Genomic DNA, 18,744 nt, shown 5'->3' on the forward strand with positions numbered 1-18,744 from the left:
ACCAGAGGGCTGCCTTGTGAGCAGACTGCTGGGCATGATGGACCACCGGTCTAACTCAGCAGCGGCAATTCTTATATTCTTATGATCTTGTATCAATATATATTTCTTTGTAATCTATCCATCATAGGAGTTAGGTGAATAGTTGATGGAAAGATCATTTTGTTTATTGTACACATGTAAATAAGTGTGCCCTTTGTAAAAAATTACAGCACCAGAACTGGAATATAAATTTCTCTTATGCTTGAATTAGCTCGAAGGATTCCAGCCTTTGTTTTTATCGACCAACACGGAACTTACGTTCCTTAACAGTAATGCCCTGGTAGTTCCATCTGTTCATGTATGAAATCTGTATTCTATGTGCGTAGACCACAGGTACAGAAACAATTACCTGAGCAACTGCGAGGGCTTGGTGATGTTGACTGTTTCAAGATTTTGTTGAAAACATTTTTGTTTAGGGAGGTATATCAATGCTGATTTCCTATACATTACTCCCCTGATATTCACGGGGGTTCCATTCCAGGAACACCCGCGAATTAGGAAAAACCGCAAATGCAGTTTAGGAGCAGATCAGAGGCTGGTGAGGGCAGCTGGGGTGGCGGCGGGTGCTGAAAATCGGGTGCGGGATCATTCTTAGTATTTTCTGACCGCCTCTTCCGGGAACTAAAGTCAGGCTATACCAATCAGGAACAGCTTTGACACGCTATCTGGCGTGTCCAAGCAGCTCCTGATTGGTGCAGCCTGACTTTAGTTCCCGGAAGAGGCGGTCGGAAAATAAAGCGAAAGACTGAGTCTGAGATTCACGAACCGAGAATGCACGGGGGTATACTGTATATGTTTGAATTAAGCCCCTCCTTGATAAAGCCACACCAGCATTTTTAGCACCGGCCACAGCGGTAACAGCTTGGATGCTCATAGAAATTCTATGAGTGTCGGTGCTGTTACCGCGGCGGTTGGCACTAGAAACACTAACGCGGCTTTATAAAGGAGGGGGCAAGTGTTTTGAAGTTAATTAAGTAATTGCTGTTTTAAGGTATTTGTTTGTTATCAATTATGTATGTTTATTGGAATCCACCTAGAAATGTTGATAGAACAGAATATAAGTTTTTCAAATAAATAAGATACATACATACATGAAACCAAAGTCTCTGTGCATCTTTCTTCTCAGGGGACCCTCGACCACAAGAGGACATCCGCTCAAACTCAGGGGAGGGAAGTTTCGTGGAGACGCCAGGAAGTACTTCTTCACGGAGAGAGTGATTGAGCATTGGAACAAGCTTCCAGTGCAGGTGATCGAGGCACGCAGCATCCCAGACTTCAAGAACAAATGGGATACCTATGTGGGATCCCTACGAGGGTCATGCCAAGGGATAGGGTCACTAGGGTATGTACTTGAATGAGCTGGTCAGTAGAGTGACAGTATAATTACAATTATACTTTAGGGGGTCAGTAGACTTAAGAGGGTGGGTCAATAGTGTGGGCAGACTTGATGGGCTGTAGCCCTTATCTGCCGTCATCTTTCTATGTTTCTATGTTTCTTATTGTCTAGTGTTAGATATGGAAGGTTTTACAGTAGGAGGCTGGATTCTCCAGAATATCAACTTACCTATTCCAGGCTCCATTGCTTCCTTTCCTTTTAAAATTATATTTCTAGGTCTCATTTCCTTCTGTTAATGTGAACATTGCCTACCACAAGTTTCAACCCAGGTTTTTTTTACAATTTAATATACCATCGGTGAGCCTTCTGAGTGGTTTACAATGTATAAAATAAAAGAAAGAACTCCAAAATAGGTTCATTGTGTTATTTTGTTTATTAGGGGAGACCCACTATGGAATGTTAAAGTGATGAGGAATCCCAAAACATCAAAGAACAGAGAAATCTCCCAATGATAAGTTAAACTTAGAAGTGACCAGGGAGATTAAAAATACCAAGCAATTTTATAACTGGAGGAAAAAAGGCCTCAGAAGTCTGTCATCTACTGCAGTGATCAATTCACACTGCCAAATGAACCATTCACTGGCCAAAACAACTCCATTCAGTTCTTTAACTATTATATTAAATACACAAGTCAAAATAGCCAGCACTTAACTTTAAAGATCCCAACGGGGACCCGTTTCGCCAACCGCTTCTTCAGGGAATCTCAATGTGCTGTGTCTGTGAAAATAAAGCAACACATTAAAACTGGCCTTTGCAATCCGGTAAAAAATACAAAAAGCTCCAGCAAAAAACGTTCACTTGAAACTGTGCCTTCCTGCCGCTATATACTAGAGAGTTGCATGGGAGCAGAGATCCCGCCCTTCCCCACCTGTCCCCACCAGTATCCCACCTGTCTACACCTGTTCCTGCCAGAATCCCCTTTGTCCCCGCCCATCCCCATGAGGAATCTCCTCTGCCCCCGCCTTTCCCCCCCCCATAAAAGATACTTGTCCTCATAAAAAACAGCAATTACTTCTGAGTTTTGATTTTTTTCAAAGTCTTAGTTTATTTAAACCAACAATAAAATACAATATAAACAAATAACAATGAACAGAAATAAGAGATGCATAAATCATCGGAAAGAATTAGAATAGACATTAGGTCATATGACTGTAGGGTCAACCATTTCTTGTTAAAAGAAGTAAAAGAGTTGGATTTTGGGGCAATATAAAGCTCATATCTATAGAGCAAACAAATCTGGTTCCACCATCTGGCATAGGTAACTTGTGAGATGTCCTTCCAAGATCCACAAATGGTTTTTAATGCAGCAATGCGTAAAGAATCAAACAATACAGCATCAAAATCATTTAAAGCAGAACTGAGAGAGGCGCTTTTCAGGACAATGGTCGCACAAGAAAAATGTGCCAAAACTGAACTGGAAACCCAAAACAAACTCAGCAAGTACTTCATTTTGTACTAAATACAATTGCTGGCATAACCATGAGAGAAGGCTGCGTCTCCCACTTTGAGCTTAGCCCCCCTCAAAATGAACATCTCCCATGCTGTAGCTGGTAGGACATTTTGTTTTTAGTTTCTGCTTTTGTCTATCTTCTACTAATTCTCTTTCCAGGCCTCAGGAACCCCAGTTCCATCCCCATGGGAGTCCTGTGAGCTGGGGGGGATCCCCGCAGAAGTCCTGTAGACCTGGGGGGATCCCCATGGGAGTCCCATAGACCTAGAGGGGAACCCTGAAGGAGACCCATGGTTACCACGGGATTCTCACTATCACCATTCCCGTACAGACTTCTACTACATACTGTGGTGTGTCTTGAAGCAAAATGGTGTGTAGACCTAAAGAACGCACGATATTTTTAATCTCCTTGGGCACTGCAAAGTGATAAGGAAAACATTACTGATTAATTCAGTAAAACCCAAGAATCTCTCTACTGAAAGCAACCTATTTTCTTTTGACTCATCTGTGAGTTCAGCTCTTTTTCATTGTGGAAGAATGGCAGAAGACAAAATGGATGTAGATTAGAGGGTTATTTTCATTAGTGAATCGGGTTCTTCTATATGCCATAGTCCCTGAACTAAACTAAACTAAGACTTGAGTTTATAGACCGCGTCATCTCTATAAAATAAAGCTCGACTTGGTTTACAGTAAATAAAATAGAAGAGTTAGAAAAGAAACTATAAACTAAAGACTTACAATTTCGAAAATAGCCAGATTTTTTAATTTTACAGAAAGATTGAAGAGAATCTAACTCTCTCAACCATAGAGGGATATCGTTCCATAATTCAGTTATTTTAAATTTAAAAGATTTCCCCATTTGCCAGTAGAGACTATACACCTTTCAGAGAAGGGAAAGACAATTTAAGTTTTTGCATAGCTCTAACCAGACAAAGGAATGAGTAAAGGGAAAATGCCAAATAAGATCTTAAAGGTTAAACAGACACATTTAAAATATATTCTGGAGAGTATCGGAAGCCAGTGAAGTTTAGCCAGCAACGGAGATATGTGCTCAAATTTATCTTTACCAAAAATCAACCTAACTGCAGTATTTTGAATCAACTGAAGTCTCTGCAGGCTATTCTTGGTTAAACTTAGATAAATAGAATTGCAATAGTCTAACCGTGAGAGGACAATAGATTGAATGAGAACAGAAAAATGCTGAAGCGCAATTTGTTTCAATCCCTGAGACAGGATGTCAGAACAAGGGATTACATGATGGATATTATTGTAGCTAGAGCCACAACTAAGCATGTTAGCCACCAGAGCAGGCAAGCAGATTTGCACCCCAACAGTGGTGTAGTAAGGGGGGCAAGGGGCGGTCCACCCCACACGCCATCTTTGTAAGGGTGCCAACACTCATTTTCCTCTCTGACCCCCCCCCTGCTCCTTCCCCATCCCCCACCCCCACTGCTGCACGAATGTTCCCTTTCCCTTCCCCCATACCTCTGGAATGTTCCCGGCACGAACAGAAATCCCAACCTGCTGTCGCGCTAGCTTCGGCTCTTCCTCTGATGCCACTTCCTGGACCCACACCTAGGAAGTGATATCAGAGGGAAAGCCGATAGGCGACGCGGGCAGCAAGTTGAGGATGCTGATCACGCTGGAAACGTTAAGGAGGTACAGGGAAGAGTGGGGGCGTGCGCAGTAGGAGGGGGCAGGGAATGAGCGGGGAGGGGGCAGGGGAGGGGAGCCACTGCCCAGGGCGCCTCTCGCACTTGCTACGCCACTGCACCCCAACACTCTTATCCTGACCCATTGTTCCCTCTAAGCTAAGCAGTTGTCCTCCACCTACAATCCTGTGGGCAATGCTGTTTCACTAACATATTTTCAATAGTGAAGGGCAGGCAAGCTCTGCAGGACCCCAAGGAACTTGCTTGCCCTTAAACCACTGAAAACATAATACTGTATTGAAGCACCACCCCCTACTCGCAGCAGTGCAGGTGGAGGACTCCCACTCAGAGGAAACAGTGCCCTGAATGACACGGGTCAAAATTTGTGCCCGTCCCCACGGTTAACCGCGGGAAATCAACCCCATGTTATTATTTAAGGAGAGAAGGAAGAATCAGAGTACGAATGGGCGTAGCCACTGACCCTCAAGCCTTGCATAGAATAATGGTGTCCGAAAGACTGAGGCTGAGATAGACATGAAAGAATGACAGTCTCTGGTATCCAGAGCAGATATTGTGATGTCATAATGCCTCATTTCATCAATGCCTAAGAGCCAATCACATCAGTGATGTCACAATGGCTTCATTATCCTAAACTTGGCTCGCATAAGAATCAGAGTATGAATGGACACAGCCACTGACCCTCAAGCCTTGCCTTGAAGAATGCTGGCGCAGAAGGACTGAGGTTGAGCTAGACACTAAAGAATGACACAGGATGGTTTCCCGTTGTTATCTGCGGGGACAGGGACAAATTGTATCCCTGTATCATTCTCTACAGTCGATCCGTTTTCCTTCCATTCTGATCAGTGAGCTCCAGTATTCTTTCTTTTTTATTATTTGTTTCCCCCCTCTTTTACAAAAGCCAGCAGTGCAGGCCGGCGCGGTAAATGCTTCGACGCCCATAGGATTTGCATGGGTGTCGGAGCATTTGCTGCATGGCACTCAGCTGTGCGACTTTGTTAAATGGGGGCCTTAGTTATTTATTAAGGTTTATGTGCCACCTTTAAGAAGAAATATGCTCCGAGCTGCAATGTTTCAACATTGCAGTCAGTTTTTCCACACTCAAGGGGTTTTACAGCCTGAGCAGTTACCCCTCTCAGCAACACAGTTATGGCGAAGGATAAAGAGACCTGTGTGAAATTGAAAGGTCATATACAGCTTCTCCAGATAATTCTTCCATTGAGCCAATAGAAGGAATCTGCAGAAAATTCAAGACATTTGAAAGATTGTGTCAGATCATAGAATGTCTTTGAGTTTAATCTTTGGAATGAGCAATCGTACAGTGACGCCCACTGAGAGAATGAATACGCCAGTAGCCTAGAAATTATTTCTTTAAGACTTTCGTGTGCATAGGAGTTATATTAGAAAATAGTTCCTCACAGAAAGGATTTGTATTATATTAGTCATGTGAGTTATAAACTCGATCTAAATATGTATAAACTCTCCCCCACTATGGCATCTTTGGTGGAAAGACAGATTTCATTTCCATGTTTAACATGAACTCTATATGAAATCATGACTACCTGGAACAGGCTCTCAAGGCCCTTAGTTGTGAAGAACTCAAAAGAACGCAGAGACTCAGTAGGGTAAAGAACACATCGGATGGACTTCAGAGTCCTTTCCTAGCATCATATTCTACGTATGTTAAGAGTTGTAATAGCCATAAGGGCACTGAGCAGTAATAACTCCTACCTGAAGCAGACCAACCAATGTGGAAGAATGTGATTTATTAAATCCAAGCACCATGCCTATGTTTCACCCTAACGCTGCATCAAGGTTTAGAGCTAAAAGGAGATTCCATCACATGTTCCCCTAAAAATTGATTGCAAAACATGAAGCAGATGAACCAGTGTGATAGTATGCAGTTTATTAAATTCAAGCTCGCAAGATCGCCTCTTGTGTTTTTCATAACTCTTACCTGGCCAGCGTAATAATTAACCAAAATATTGCGTTATACAAACTTTTGAGATGAGGCAGTTCCCTGCTTCAGCTGTCATTTCATAAACACCTGTTAGGAACAAGGCTTCGGGTTTTATGAGCACTTTCAGAATTTGCGTGAGGGACTCAGAGAGTGGGAAAATTCTCACAACATGAAGTAAACTGAGTTTAAATAAGAACTGAGGTTTCTATAGCCCTCTCCTTGTCAATCAGCAAATATGAGTGAGATTTTCAAGTGGCTATATCAGTGATCTGCAAATTTAGACTTTTGCTTTAATATGTGTGTGTATGTGTGGGAATAGGGGTAGGCAAGCTGAGAAAGATATGGCAAAGCAAAAAGACCAGCTGTGCTATTGTTTTAATGAGGTGTATTTAGTTGGAGCTATAAACTCATCAAGGGCTTGCCAGAGACAATGAACTTAGATAGATGTGATCTCACACTGTATGTTATTTTTCCTCCCAGTGATGGAGATGCAATATAGGAATTATATGATCACATTGCAGGTCATAAACGAACACAATATTTACAATGAGGAAAGCCAATTGCTGGCAACATGAGACAGTCTAAAGCTTCTGCTTTTTCTTCTCTGTGTACATGAACAGATTTCAGAACAAGGAAACTGGAAAGAAAAATACTGAACTGCAGCAAAAAAAAAACAAAAACCAAACTGCAAGCAACATATAGACCCCCTTTTATCAAGCCGCGATAAAAGCACTGCACTCATATAATTCCTATGAGCATCTGAGCTTTTACTGCATCAGCTAGCGATAAAAAAAATCCTAATGCAGCTTGATATAAGGGGGCCATAGATAGCCACATGTAGTACAAACCAAGCATATACAGTATAAACCAAACATATAGATATCCGCATCCACTATAAACCAAGACACACATAGATATCCTCATGAAGTATACATCTGACACATAGATGTCAGCATTCACTATAAACCAAACAACATATACAGTACATAGCAAGCATAGGGCATGGAGGGCTATGTACGTAAATGCCCACAGTTTGGGTAACAAAATTCTGGAATTAGAGACAGAAATGAGGAACGCCGACCTAGATGTGGTGGCGATATCCGAGACCTGGCTCACAGACTCCCATGGGTGGGACATGGCCATACCAGGTTACAACTTATTTCGTCGGGATAGAGAGGGCAGAATGGGAGGAGGGGTAGCACTATACTCTAAGGATGACATTAAAGTTACCCGTATTGCAGATGTCAAGTACACAAGGGAATCCCTTTGGGTTAATTTGGCCAGGGGGAAGGACAAAAGCCTATATCTTGGCATAGTGTACAGACCTCCAAGACAACAGGAAAGCCTGGATATGGAACTAATCGAGGACATAGAGGATATCACCTTGCATGGGGTCACAGTATTATTAGGTGACTTCAACATGCCTGACGCGGATTGGAACACACTTTCCTCTGCGACCGGCAGCAGCAGGAGGCTCTTGACCTCCATAAAGGGAGCAAGACTCAGCCAAATGGTGTTAGAGCCAACTAGGGATCAGGCGATACTGGACCTAATACTTACCAACGGAGATAGTGTCTGAGAGGTCTCGGTAGGTGACACGTTGGCCTCCAGTGACCATAACATGGTGTGGTTCAACCTCAGGAAAGGTTTCTCTAAATCAAACACTTTAACCAAGGTCCTCAACTTCAAGGACACAAACTTCGAAGACATGGGACATTTCATCCAACAGGCGCTGCAAAACCAAGCGGAAACAGATAATGTAGAGGAAATGTGGTCAACTCTGAAAGCTACCATACAAGAAGCAACCAACCGCTATATTAAGTCAGTAAGTAAACAGCGAAGAAACAATAAACCAGAGTGGTTCTCTGCAGAGATCTCAGACCTCATAAAAAAGAAGAAAAGAGCATTCATCTCCTACAAACAATCAGGGAGGCAGGAATCTAAGGAATACTATCTGGCCAAGTCAAAAGCCGTCAAAACAGCAGTCAGAGAGGCCAAATTCCGAATGGAGGAGAATCTAGTGAAGAACATCAAGAAGGGCGATAAATCCTTCTTCAGGTATATTAGTGACAGAAAACGAAACACAGATGGGATAGTACACCTTAGGAAACCCGACGGGAACTATGGAGAATCGGACTCCGATAAAGCCAGACTTTTAAATGAATACTTATGCTCCATCTTTACTTGCGAGGAGCCGGGACCCGGCCCTCAGCTGCAGGCAAGGGAAAGCTCGGTAGACCCGTTTCGAGATTTCGAGTTTACACTCAGCTGTGTCTACAGCGAGCTATCAAAACTCAAGGTTAACAAAGCTATGGGACCAGACAAGCTTCACCCCAGGGTGCTCAGGGAGCTAAGGGACATCTTGGCAGAACCATTGTCCACCCTCTTCAATCTTTCCCTGAGTACAGGAAGGGTCCCGTTGGACTGGAAAATGGCTAACGTCATTCCACTCCACAAGAAAGGATGCAGGATGGAGGCTGCGAACTATAGACTGGTGAGTTTCACATCGATAGTGAGCAAGCTTGTGGAAACTCTAATCAAACGCCAATTGGATACGATCCTGAACGAGGAGAACCTATGGGATCCCCATCAACATGGGTTTACTAAGGGTAGGTCCTGCCAATCCAATCTGATCGGCTTCTTCGACTGGGTAACAAGGAGACTGGATATCGGGGAGTCCTTAGACGTCGTGTATTTGGACTTCAGCAAGGCATTTGATAGCATCCCACACTGCAGGTTGTTGAGCAAGATCAGTTCAATGGGATTAGGGGACACATTGACTCAATGGGTTAAGGATTGGCTTAGTGGTAGGCTTCAGAGGGTGGTGGTGAACGGCACCCCCTCCGAAACGGCGGAGGTGATCAGCTGTGTGCCGCAGGGCTCGGTCCTGGGACCGATTCTATTCAACATCTTCGTTAGGGACTTGGCTAAAGGGCTTCGAGGTAAAATTACGTTATTCGCTGATGATGCCAAATTATGCAATATAGTAGACGTGAGCACAACAGACAAAAGCACGGTGCCTAATAAAAGCTCAGTGCCCGACAATATGACGCATGACCTACTCCTCCTGGAGCATTGGTCCTGGCAACTAAGTTTCAATGCCAAAAAATGCAAGGTCATGCACTTTGGCAGCAGAAATCCATGCAGGTCTTACACCCTTGATGGTGAGACCCTAGCAAGGACTGTAGCAGAACGGGACTTGGGGATAATCATTAGTGAAGACATGAAGACGGCCAACCAAGTGGAGAAAGCTTCGTCCAAGGCTCGACAAATCATCGGCTGTATCCGTAGAAGTTTTGTCAGCCGTAAGCCCGAGGTCATAATGCCGTTGTACAGATCCATGGTGAGACCACATCTGGAATACAATGTATAATCCTGGAGGCCACAGTACCACAAAGATGTGCTGAGCGTTGAGTCGGTTCAGCGTTTGGCCACCCGGATGGTCTCGGGACTCAGGGATCTCCCATATGAAGAACGGCTGGATAAACTGCAGCTCTACTCACTTGAGGAACACAGAGAGAGGGGAGACATGATAGAGACATTCAAATATGTCACGGGCCGTATCGAAGTGGAGGAAGATATCTTCTTTCTCAAGAGTCCCACGGCAACAAGAGGGCATCCATTGAAACTCAGGGGTGGGAAATTTCATGGAGATACCAGAAAATATTTCTTCACTGAAAGGGTGGTTGATCGCAGGAACAATCTTCCGCTACAGGTAATTGAGGCCAGCAGCGTGCCAGATTGTAAGACAAAATGGGATTGGCACGTGGGTTCTCTTCATAGAGGAAGGTAGGGGTGGGTCTTTAGTGTGGGCAGACTAGATAGGCCGTGGCCCTTTTCTGCCGTCAGTTTCTATGTTTCTATGTTACTCCCCTGATATTCACAGGGGTTCTGTTCCAGGAACCCCCGCAAATCTTGAAAAACCGTGAATACGGTGTTTCGTGGGGGAGACTGGAGAGGGCAGTGGGAGAGGCAAGAGAGGGCAGCCAGTGCACCGGCGAGTACAAGAAATCACTCGCTGTATGCTCCGACCACCTCTTCCTGTACTAAAGTCGGGCCTTACCAATCAGGAGCTGCGTGTCAAAGCAGCTCCTGATTGGTGAGGTCTGACTTTAGTACAGGAAGAGGCGGTTGGAGCAGACAGCGAGTGATTTCCATCACTTGCCAACGCTCTGGCTGCCCTCTCCTGCCTCTCCAGCTGTTCTCTCAAGGTCGGCGGTTCGCGGCCGGAAAATACCACGAATGACCGGGACCACGAACCGCTGACCGTGAACGACCGGGGGAACTCTGTAGATATCCACATGATATATTATCTAAGCACACAGATATCCACATACAGTGTACTCCAACCAAACACACGGATAATCGCATGCACTGTAATAACACAGGCAGGCAGCACATCCACTTAGCACATCACTTATTTCTCCATACTCCACATATTTAGCATTTAACACAAGTATGTGGAGTCTTACAGGCCACAACTTTATTATTAACCAATAATACTCAGAACAAAATTCAGGAAGCACCCAAGCCACATCCAACTGCCATTTTCATATACTCCACCTGCAGTTCCTTTACAGCTGGGCAGTTGTTCCTTCTGAAGATATGCAGTGAATCACTTTCTTGTTAGCAGTTAGCTTTTAACAGCAGGGCAGCTCTAATCCATGCCCACTTTGTCCTCTAGCTGTTCATTTCAACATGGCATAAGAATATAGGAATAGCCCTACTGGGTCGGAGCAACGGTCCATCTAACACAGTAGCCCATCTTCACAGTGGCCAATCCAGGTCACTAGTACTTGGTAAAAACCCAAATAGTAGCAGCATTCTATGCTACCAATCCAGGGCAAGCAGTGGCTTCCCTCAAGTCTGTCTCAGTAACAGACTATGGACTTTTCATTCAGGAAATTGTCCAAACCTTTCTTAAAACCAGCTACGTTATCCACTCTAACCACAACCTCCAGAGCTTAATTATTCTCTGAGTGAAAACATATTTCCTCCAGTTGGTTTTAAAAGTAGTTCCCTGTAACTTCATTAAATGTCTCCTAGTCTTTGTCATTTTTGACAAAGTAAAAAATTGATTCAACTTGTACTCGTTCTACACCACTCAGGGGTTTGTAGACTTTAATTAAATCTCCCCTCAGCTGTCTCTGTTTCATGCTAAAGAGCCCTAACCTTTGTAGTCTTTAGAGAAGTTTATAAAGTGCATACCTGTCTTGCCCTCCAGCGAGGTGTTTCCACAGCATCAAGGTACCTATTCTAGGCCCAAAGTTCTTGAGTCAAGTTCAGTGCAAATCTGTCTTGTGTACAAACTGCTTCAAGGATATTTCTTTGGCTCGGGTGCTTCCACAGCTGTGACAATAAGGAAGAACTAGTAACATACGTGCAATAAGATAATCAAAATTAACAAGCATATACCATGGATCTAACAGATACAAACAACTGCTGAAAGAACAAAAATAACACAATCAAAGGAGGGAGGGACAGTGAACAAGAAGCCACCGCTTTTCTTTATTTTAACTTTCACAGGCAACTATGCTTCTTTCCCCAAAGCAGTTGGTGACACATCACCAATGTCACCAGACCAGGAGAGGAATGATATTTATGCCTTTAAGAATGGCCTCCATCATGTTACCTCCAATTTCAAGCCATGCAGCCCAAAGTCTTCTATTTTCTTGAGCATGCAATGAAATAGACTGTTCTGGATCCTTGTCCTTGTGACTAGAGAATGACACAGGGACACATTTTCCCCATCCCCCATGGGAACTCATTTTCCTGTCCCATCCCCATTCCTGTCCCATCCCCATTTTGCTGTCCCTGCCCCATTCCTGCAAACTCTGTCCTCATCTGCGCAAGCCTCAAACGCTTTGAAATCACATGTGTTTGCTTGTGCGGTTAAGGCAGAGCTTTTAGGAATGGAACAGCGACAAAACTCATGGAGACGGGATGGGAAAATTGAGTTCCTCTGGGGACGGGGAACAATTTGTTCCCATGTCATTCTTTACTTGTGACCCTCCTCAGATACATGTATTTGTGTTCCATCTGACAAAGGGACAGCCATTCTCTAGGACAGTGGTTCCCAACCCTGTCCTGGAGGAACACCAGGCCAATTGGGTTTTCAGGCTAGCCCTAATGAATATGCATGAAGCAAATTTGCATGCCTATCACTTCCATCATATGCAAATCTCTCTCATGCATATTCATTAGGGCTAGCCTGAAAACCCGATTGGCCTGGTGTTCCTCCAGGACAGGGTTGGGAATCACTGCTCTAGGATGCCCCTTCACTGAATCTCCAAAAAGTAAACTACAGAAAAGCCCTCTCTCCATCTGGAAAGAAAGAAACTCATCTTTTCCCCCTTTGATAAAGCACTTGACTGAGGGCACAGGCCCCTAAAGTTGCTTCACAGTGCTTTTTGGGGTGTCCCACCCCTCTTTTAGTCCACAACCTTGGTGACATCAACTTGGGACACACTCTTTTGTATTCTAACCACACCACACCCCAGATCTACATCAATGGCACTGAACTTTCCTATAGCTAAAAGTTCTCTCTCACAAATTCATAGACAGAAGCATTTGAAAAAGGACCCAATGGAGAATCTATATGTATTTCCACATATGATAACTGTAAACCTCCAAAAGTAGAGGGAGTTCAAAGAGCTGAAAAAGATAAAGCTACATGGACGTGTTAGTGAAACATTTTCATTATTTCAACAATGGTCAACTATGGATGGACCAAAACATATGGAATCCTAGATCCCACCTAAAATCTAGGATCGGGGATTGGTCTCCAGGCAGATGCTAATCAGATCAAGACCCCCTCATCCTGATTATAGCATCTGCTGAATGGCAAAATCTTTAGCTATATCATGGCTCATTGCTGGCACATTATCTGTGTGCTCTCAGAGCTGGGTTGCAAAGTATCAGAATGTATTACATGGATTTGTACCTGGAAAACAACACTATGCAGGACATTTTGTAGTTAGGAAAGAAGCAAGTTTCCAAGTTTATTTAAAATTTGATGGATCGCTTAATCAAACTTCAAAGCGATGTACACTAAAGAAAGAGAAGAATTTAAAAGGTCTCTGCCACTCACTGAAACTTAGGCTGAAGAAACAGTCCGGGGGGGGGGGGGGGGTACAGAGTTTATGAAAGGGAGTGGTGTTGCTTCATTTTCTAGCTAATTATGGGAGCTTCCCACCTAATGAGGTGGACTAAAAACTCTATATATGATTCCCAATCGTCTCACAGGCCTGGGAAAATGTCATCCTGCCTTTCTCAAGATAATTCTGTTTGCTCAGGACCTGCAGCTGTCAAAGCAGTAAACAGCCTGTCCAGACCTTGTAGTTGTGTGTGTCTGCGATGTGGATTTTTGTGGAAGCTGCTTCTGCTTTTGTCATTCTTCTAACAACATACATGAACATACGTACAACCTGGCACATTCTCTGGAGTGGCTGCCTCCAGGACCCTTCTTTCTTTCTCAGCTCACTGAATGCTTCTATTTAGTGTAGAAACAGTCCAGTGACTCCATGGCATACTTCTGGGATAAAGCGCTCTTATATGTTTCTGGGAAGGAGTAATAGGAAATAGGGGTTACTCATAGAAACATGATGGCAGATAAAGGCCAAATGGTTCATCTAGTCTGCCCATCCACAGCATCCACTGTCTCTTCCTCTCCCTATTGGCTAAGGCTCTTTATACCTGCATTGTGAGGTCTTAGAGCATTACTGTTATTGGCTAAATCTCTTAACACTTGCATTGTGATGTCATAGAGCTTTATGGTTATAGAAACATGATGGCAGATAAAGGCCAAATAGTCCATCCAGTCTGCCCAACCGCAGTAACCATTCTCTCTTCCTCTCTCTAAGAGATCCCACGTGCCTATCCCAGGCTTTCTTGAAATCAGACACAGCGCCTGTCTCCACCACCTGTATCTTCTGGGATTTCCAGTAACCAAAACCACTGGTCTATTTAATGTTATTTTAAATGTCAGTATGTTACTCCTAAAAAAAAATAAATAAATAATAATAACTCAATCCCCGGTTAAAAGCAAATTAAAAAGGGGAAAGGCATAAACAGAACCAACAGAGGGAGGAAAAGAGCCAAGAAAGAGGGAGATTGCTATTTGAAGGAAGACTGGCTCTGGTGTTCAACTGCTAGTGGAAGCTTTGACATTCTCCTTGAGCAGCTCTGAGGAGGCAAACAATGTGTAGAGAGGCACAGCTGACTGAGCCTCATTTCACTATGCCTGTTTGTTACGTTTCATTGTGGTGCGCCACCCTCTCCTGGCTAACACAAGAACCTTGAGCAAGCAAATAAACCCCTAAGAAGGTGAACAGCTGCATGAGAGCAGGAGGACAATATTTATTTGTCCAATTTTCCGTACTGTTCTCCCAGGGGAAGTTCAGAATGGTTTACATGAATTTATTCAGGTACTCAAGCACTTTTTCCAGTCTATCCTGGTGGGCTCACAATCTATCCAATGTACCTGGGGCAATGGGGGATCAGGCAATCCATCTAGGGTCAGAAAGAGCAGGGCGGGCTTGAACCTACAACCTCGGGGTGCTGATGCTGCATCTCTAACCACTGTGCCACACTCTCAGGCATTGTATGATAAAAGATAGCATTGTAAACATTGTCTGACAGAGATGGTAAAGCAATACTTGAGAGCTCCAATATTGTCACATATGTTCTGAGGAAAGCCACTGTTTATCCCTGGGAGTAAGCAGCATGGAATCTTGCTAAGGTACTTGTGACCTCAATAGAAACAGTGTAATGGGTGAAATGGCTTTTACTGGGGCAGTTTCTCCAAATGGGTTAGTTTTGGTCATATCATTGCAATATGTCAACTTTTATGATCTTTTCTAGCAATAGAGTGAAGAGGTCCTCTAATAAAATTCATTGATAGCCCTTTATATGGATTCCCCATCTCTATTTTTGGTTAGTTAGCTGTGATGTGGGTTCACTTTCCTTGTGCTTCCTTTTAACCTAATTTGGCCACAACCAAGATACACATCTTTTATTTTCACTAAGATAGTGTATCCATCTTTAGGGCTGTACAGACCTTTGCACAAAAAAGTGCAAGATACTCACTCACAGACTAGTTGCCCCATTCTGTTTATCTGGGTTTGACAAGAGAAGGCCTGGTAGGTTTACTGTTCACTTAAAAATGTTTATCATGAGAGTGTGAAGTTGTAATAGGCTTAGCCTTTCTACATCAGCAGTATATCTTCAATGGAAGGAAACATCAAATCTCTCACCCTCAAGGGCAGCAAACCAATCACTCTATCAGGGTATCCCTAATAAATATGCAAGAGAAGAATTTGCATACCATGGAGGCAGTGGGCATGCAAAACTATATCATACATATCCATTATATGAATATAAGAACATAAGAATAGTTTTACTGGGTCAGACCAATGGTCCATCAAGCCCAGTAGCCCATTCTCACTGTAACCAATTTAGGTCACTAGTACCTGGCCAAAACCCAAGGAGTAGCAATATTCCACGCTACCGATCCAGGGCAAGCAACGGTTTGTCCCATGTCTTTCTCAATAACAGACTATGGACTTTTCCTCCAGGAAATTGTCCAAACCTTTCTTAAAACCAGCTACGCTATCCATTCTTACCACAACCTCTGGCAATGCGTTCCAGAGCTTGACTATTCTCTGACTGGAAAAAATTTCCTTCTATCGGTTTTAAAAGTATTTCCCTGTAACTTCATCGAGTGTCCCCTGGTCTTTCTAATTTTTGACGGAGTGAAATATCGATCCACTTGTATCCATTTTACTCCACTCAGGATTTTGTAAACTTCGGTCATCTCTCCCCTCAGCCATCTCTTTTCCAAGCTGAAGAGCCCTAACCATTTTAGTCTTTCCTCATACGAGAGGAGTTCCATCTTGGTTGCTCTTCTTTGAACCTTTTCTAGTGCCACTATATCTTTCTTGAGATAAGGAGACCAATTTCCTAAACACCCACCCAGTTTGAACCGCTTGAGGACTTGTTTGAAACCCCTGTCCTAGGGTTTGCCAATTATTAGTGTGTGTATTTTTACAACATGCAAAATTATGCCATGGTAAAAATTGCACAGACTGAGTGATTTCCATTCTTTCTGCAGCCGTTCAAACAGTGTAGAAAACCTTTGTCCAGTGGTGGAAACTACAGGCGTTTTGCACAAAGACCATACATCTGGAGAAAATGCCAAATTTGTTTTGTAGGCAACACGCTTGCTATTCATTTTCCATGAGAAGCCAACCTCATTTTCAATGCACCTGAGGCTTTCACTTTGCCTTGGTTTTCTCATATCTGTCCTAATGAGTTCTAGTTCCTGAATCCTGAGGTTTTAGACAGAGCAAAGCTCATCAGAATCCAGGCAAAGTTCATTGGACTTTGAGGCAGACCTGCCAAAACAAAGGCAATGTTTCATTGCATTGGAGGGTAAGAACTTTTCAGAGGACAAGAATGAAAACAATTATAATTTGGGCCAATGCAAAAATAACATTTTCATGATGGAGAGTTGGTGTCTGTGTGTTGTACTATCTTTATCTAATATAATAAAATGGTAAGCCGCGCATGCGCACTTCCTATGCGTGCGTCCATTTTCTGTGAGCTGTAGCACACATAGGAAGTGCGCATGCACGGCTTACAGACCGGCCTCACGCGAGGCAAGACAAGTGCCATGCGCGCCCTTCCCTGCTCTCCACCGCTGCCGGCCGCTAGCACCCCCTGCCCTCTCCGTTGCCTCCCGGCTCCAGCGGCGTAGGCAGCACTATAAACACGCTGCTTCGCGCCCTTCTCTGCCGATTTCCTCTGCCGCGTCTCTGATGACATCATCGGAGACAGACGCGGCAGAGGAAATCGCCAGTAGAAGGCCGCGAAGCAGCGTGTTTAAAGTGCTGCCTAAGCGGCTGGAGTCCCGAGGTTTGTCGGCGGTGGGAGGGTCAGGAGCAGGCCGGATCGACAATGCCAGTAAAAGAAGGGGGAGGGGCCGAACAGAGCAGGGAAGATAAGGTAAGGAAAGGGGGAGTGGGGGAAAATGACACACAGACAGCGGGAGGGAGGGAGACAGAAAGAAAGAAAGACATAGGGGCAGGGAGAGGGACAGAAAGACAGACAGAGAAAGGGGGCCAGAGAGAAAGTCAACGGGAGAGGGAAAGGGGGCTGCTTTGGGAGGAGGGGTGTGCTTGGGGCAAACAGCTTTGCTCTGGGGGGGAAGACAGAAGAGGGCCATGGAGAGACATTTGGGGGGGAGGTGGGTGCTGGGGGCAGACAGCTTTGCTCGGGGGGGGAGGGGGGAGACAGAAGGATACAGACAGCGGCCAAGGAGAGAGAGATAAAGAAACACAGACAGACAGACACATCTATTCTAGCACCCGTTAATGTAACGGGCTTAAAGACTAGTATTTTATAAATGTACAACAAATCACCTGTTTAAAACACCTTTCCAATGCCTTCAAACACTGTTGTAATTCTGGAATGTTATAGTGAAATCATATTTCAACAATGTGCTTCAGCTTTCCAGATTATCTCTATGCTAAAGTGAGCTATTGTTCAAAAAGGGCAAAGTTTTTGACATGAGGTTACCACAAGATATTGTTTCTGAAAAATGACTGTTGTTTTTTCCATGTGTCAGAAATCTAGATAGTGTTTTCACAGCTGTGACAGTCCAGACCTTCAACATATCTTTTCCATGTTATTGCTAATTTGTCTTTCTTCAAGGAGAAAAATAAAACACTGGACAAAAAAAGAGAGCTATTCCTTGCAGTAGAAAGTCAAAGAAAAACAAACAAATTCAGATAAGGTCATTTTCTGGTATCTGGAGAAATGAATATTTGCTGAATGTGCCAGGTCCTTCCTGAGCGTGCCTCCATTCAGAGGTTTCACTAGTTTGAACTTTTGGCTCAGCTGTGAGCTGGGACCTCTAAGGATTAAGTCTAAATGTGTCCCCAGGGAACTGAAAGGGAACTCCCCCAATCTGTCTGTAGTGAACTGTGGGATTGCTACTTTTTTTTGTCAAGTGGCATCTCCAGTCTTACGAATAATCTATATACCAACATTTAAACATATGCTAAGTGATGGAAGAAATACTCCGCAGACTAGCACTGGGTCACTCATCAATGAAGACTCTTGACAAAGTATTCAAAGGCAAGGAAATAACACTCCAAACGAAGATCAGACTTGCCCATGCACTCATTTTCTCAGTGGTTAAATATGGATGCAAAAGCTAGACATTATG

The 18,744-nt window shown here is 43.8% G+C and overlaps 1 long non-coding RNA gene across 1 annotated transcript in view; it reads right to left on the reverse strand.

The window, feature by feature from the left end:
• Window positions 1-1,663: 1,663 nt before the first annotated feature.
• LOC117367363 overlaps window positions 1,664-18,744 on the reverse strand; it is a 41,953-nt gene continuing 24,872 nt past the window's right edge. The window contains exons 3-4 of the long non-coding RNA XR_004540755.1: window positions 11,724-11,864; window positions 1,664-2,152 (exon numbers count right to left, since the gene is read on the reverse strand). This is a non-coding gene — a long non-coding RNA (uncharacterized LOC117367363). The remainder of the gene's footprint in view (window positions 2,153-11,723; window positions 11,865-18,744) is intronic.

This window comes from Geotrypetes seraphini, chromosome 10 (assembly GCF_902459505.1).
Source record: "Geotrypetes seraphini chromosome 10, aGeoSer1.1, whole genome shotgun sequence".
In the NCBI taxonomy this organism is placed as follows: Eukaryota; Metazoa; Chordata; class Amphibia; order Gymnophiona; family Dermophiidae; genus Geotrypetes; species Geotrypetes seraphini.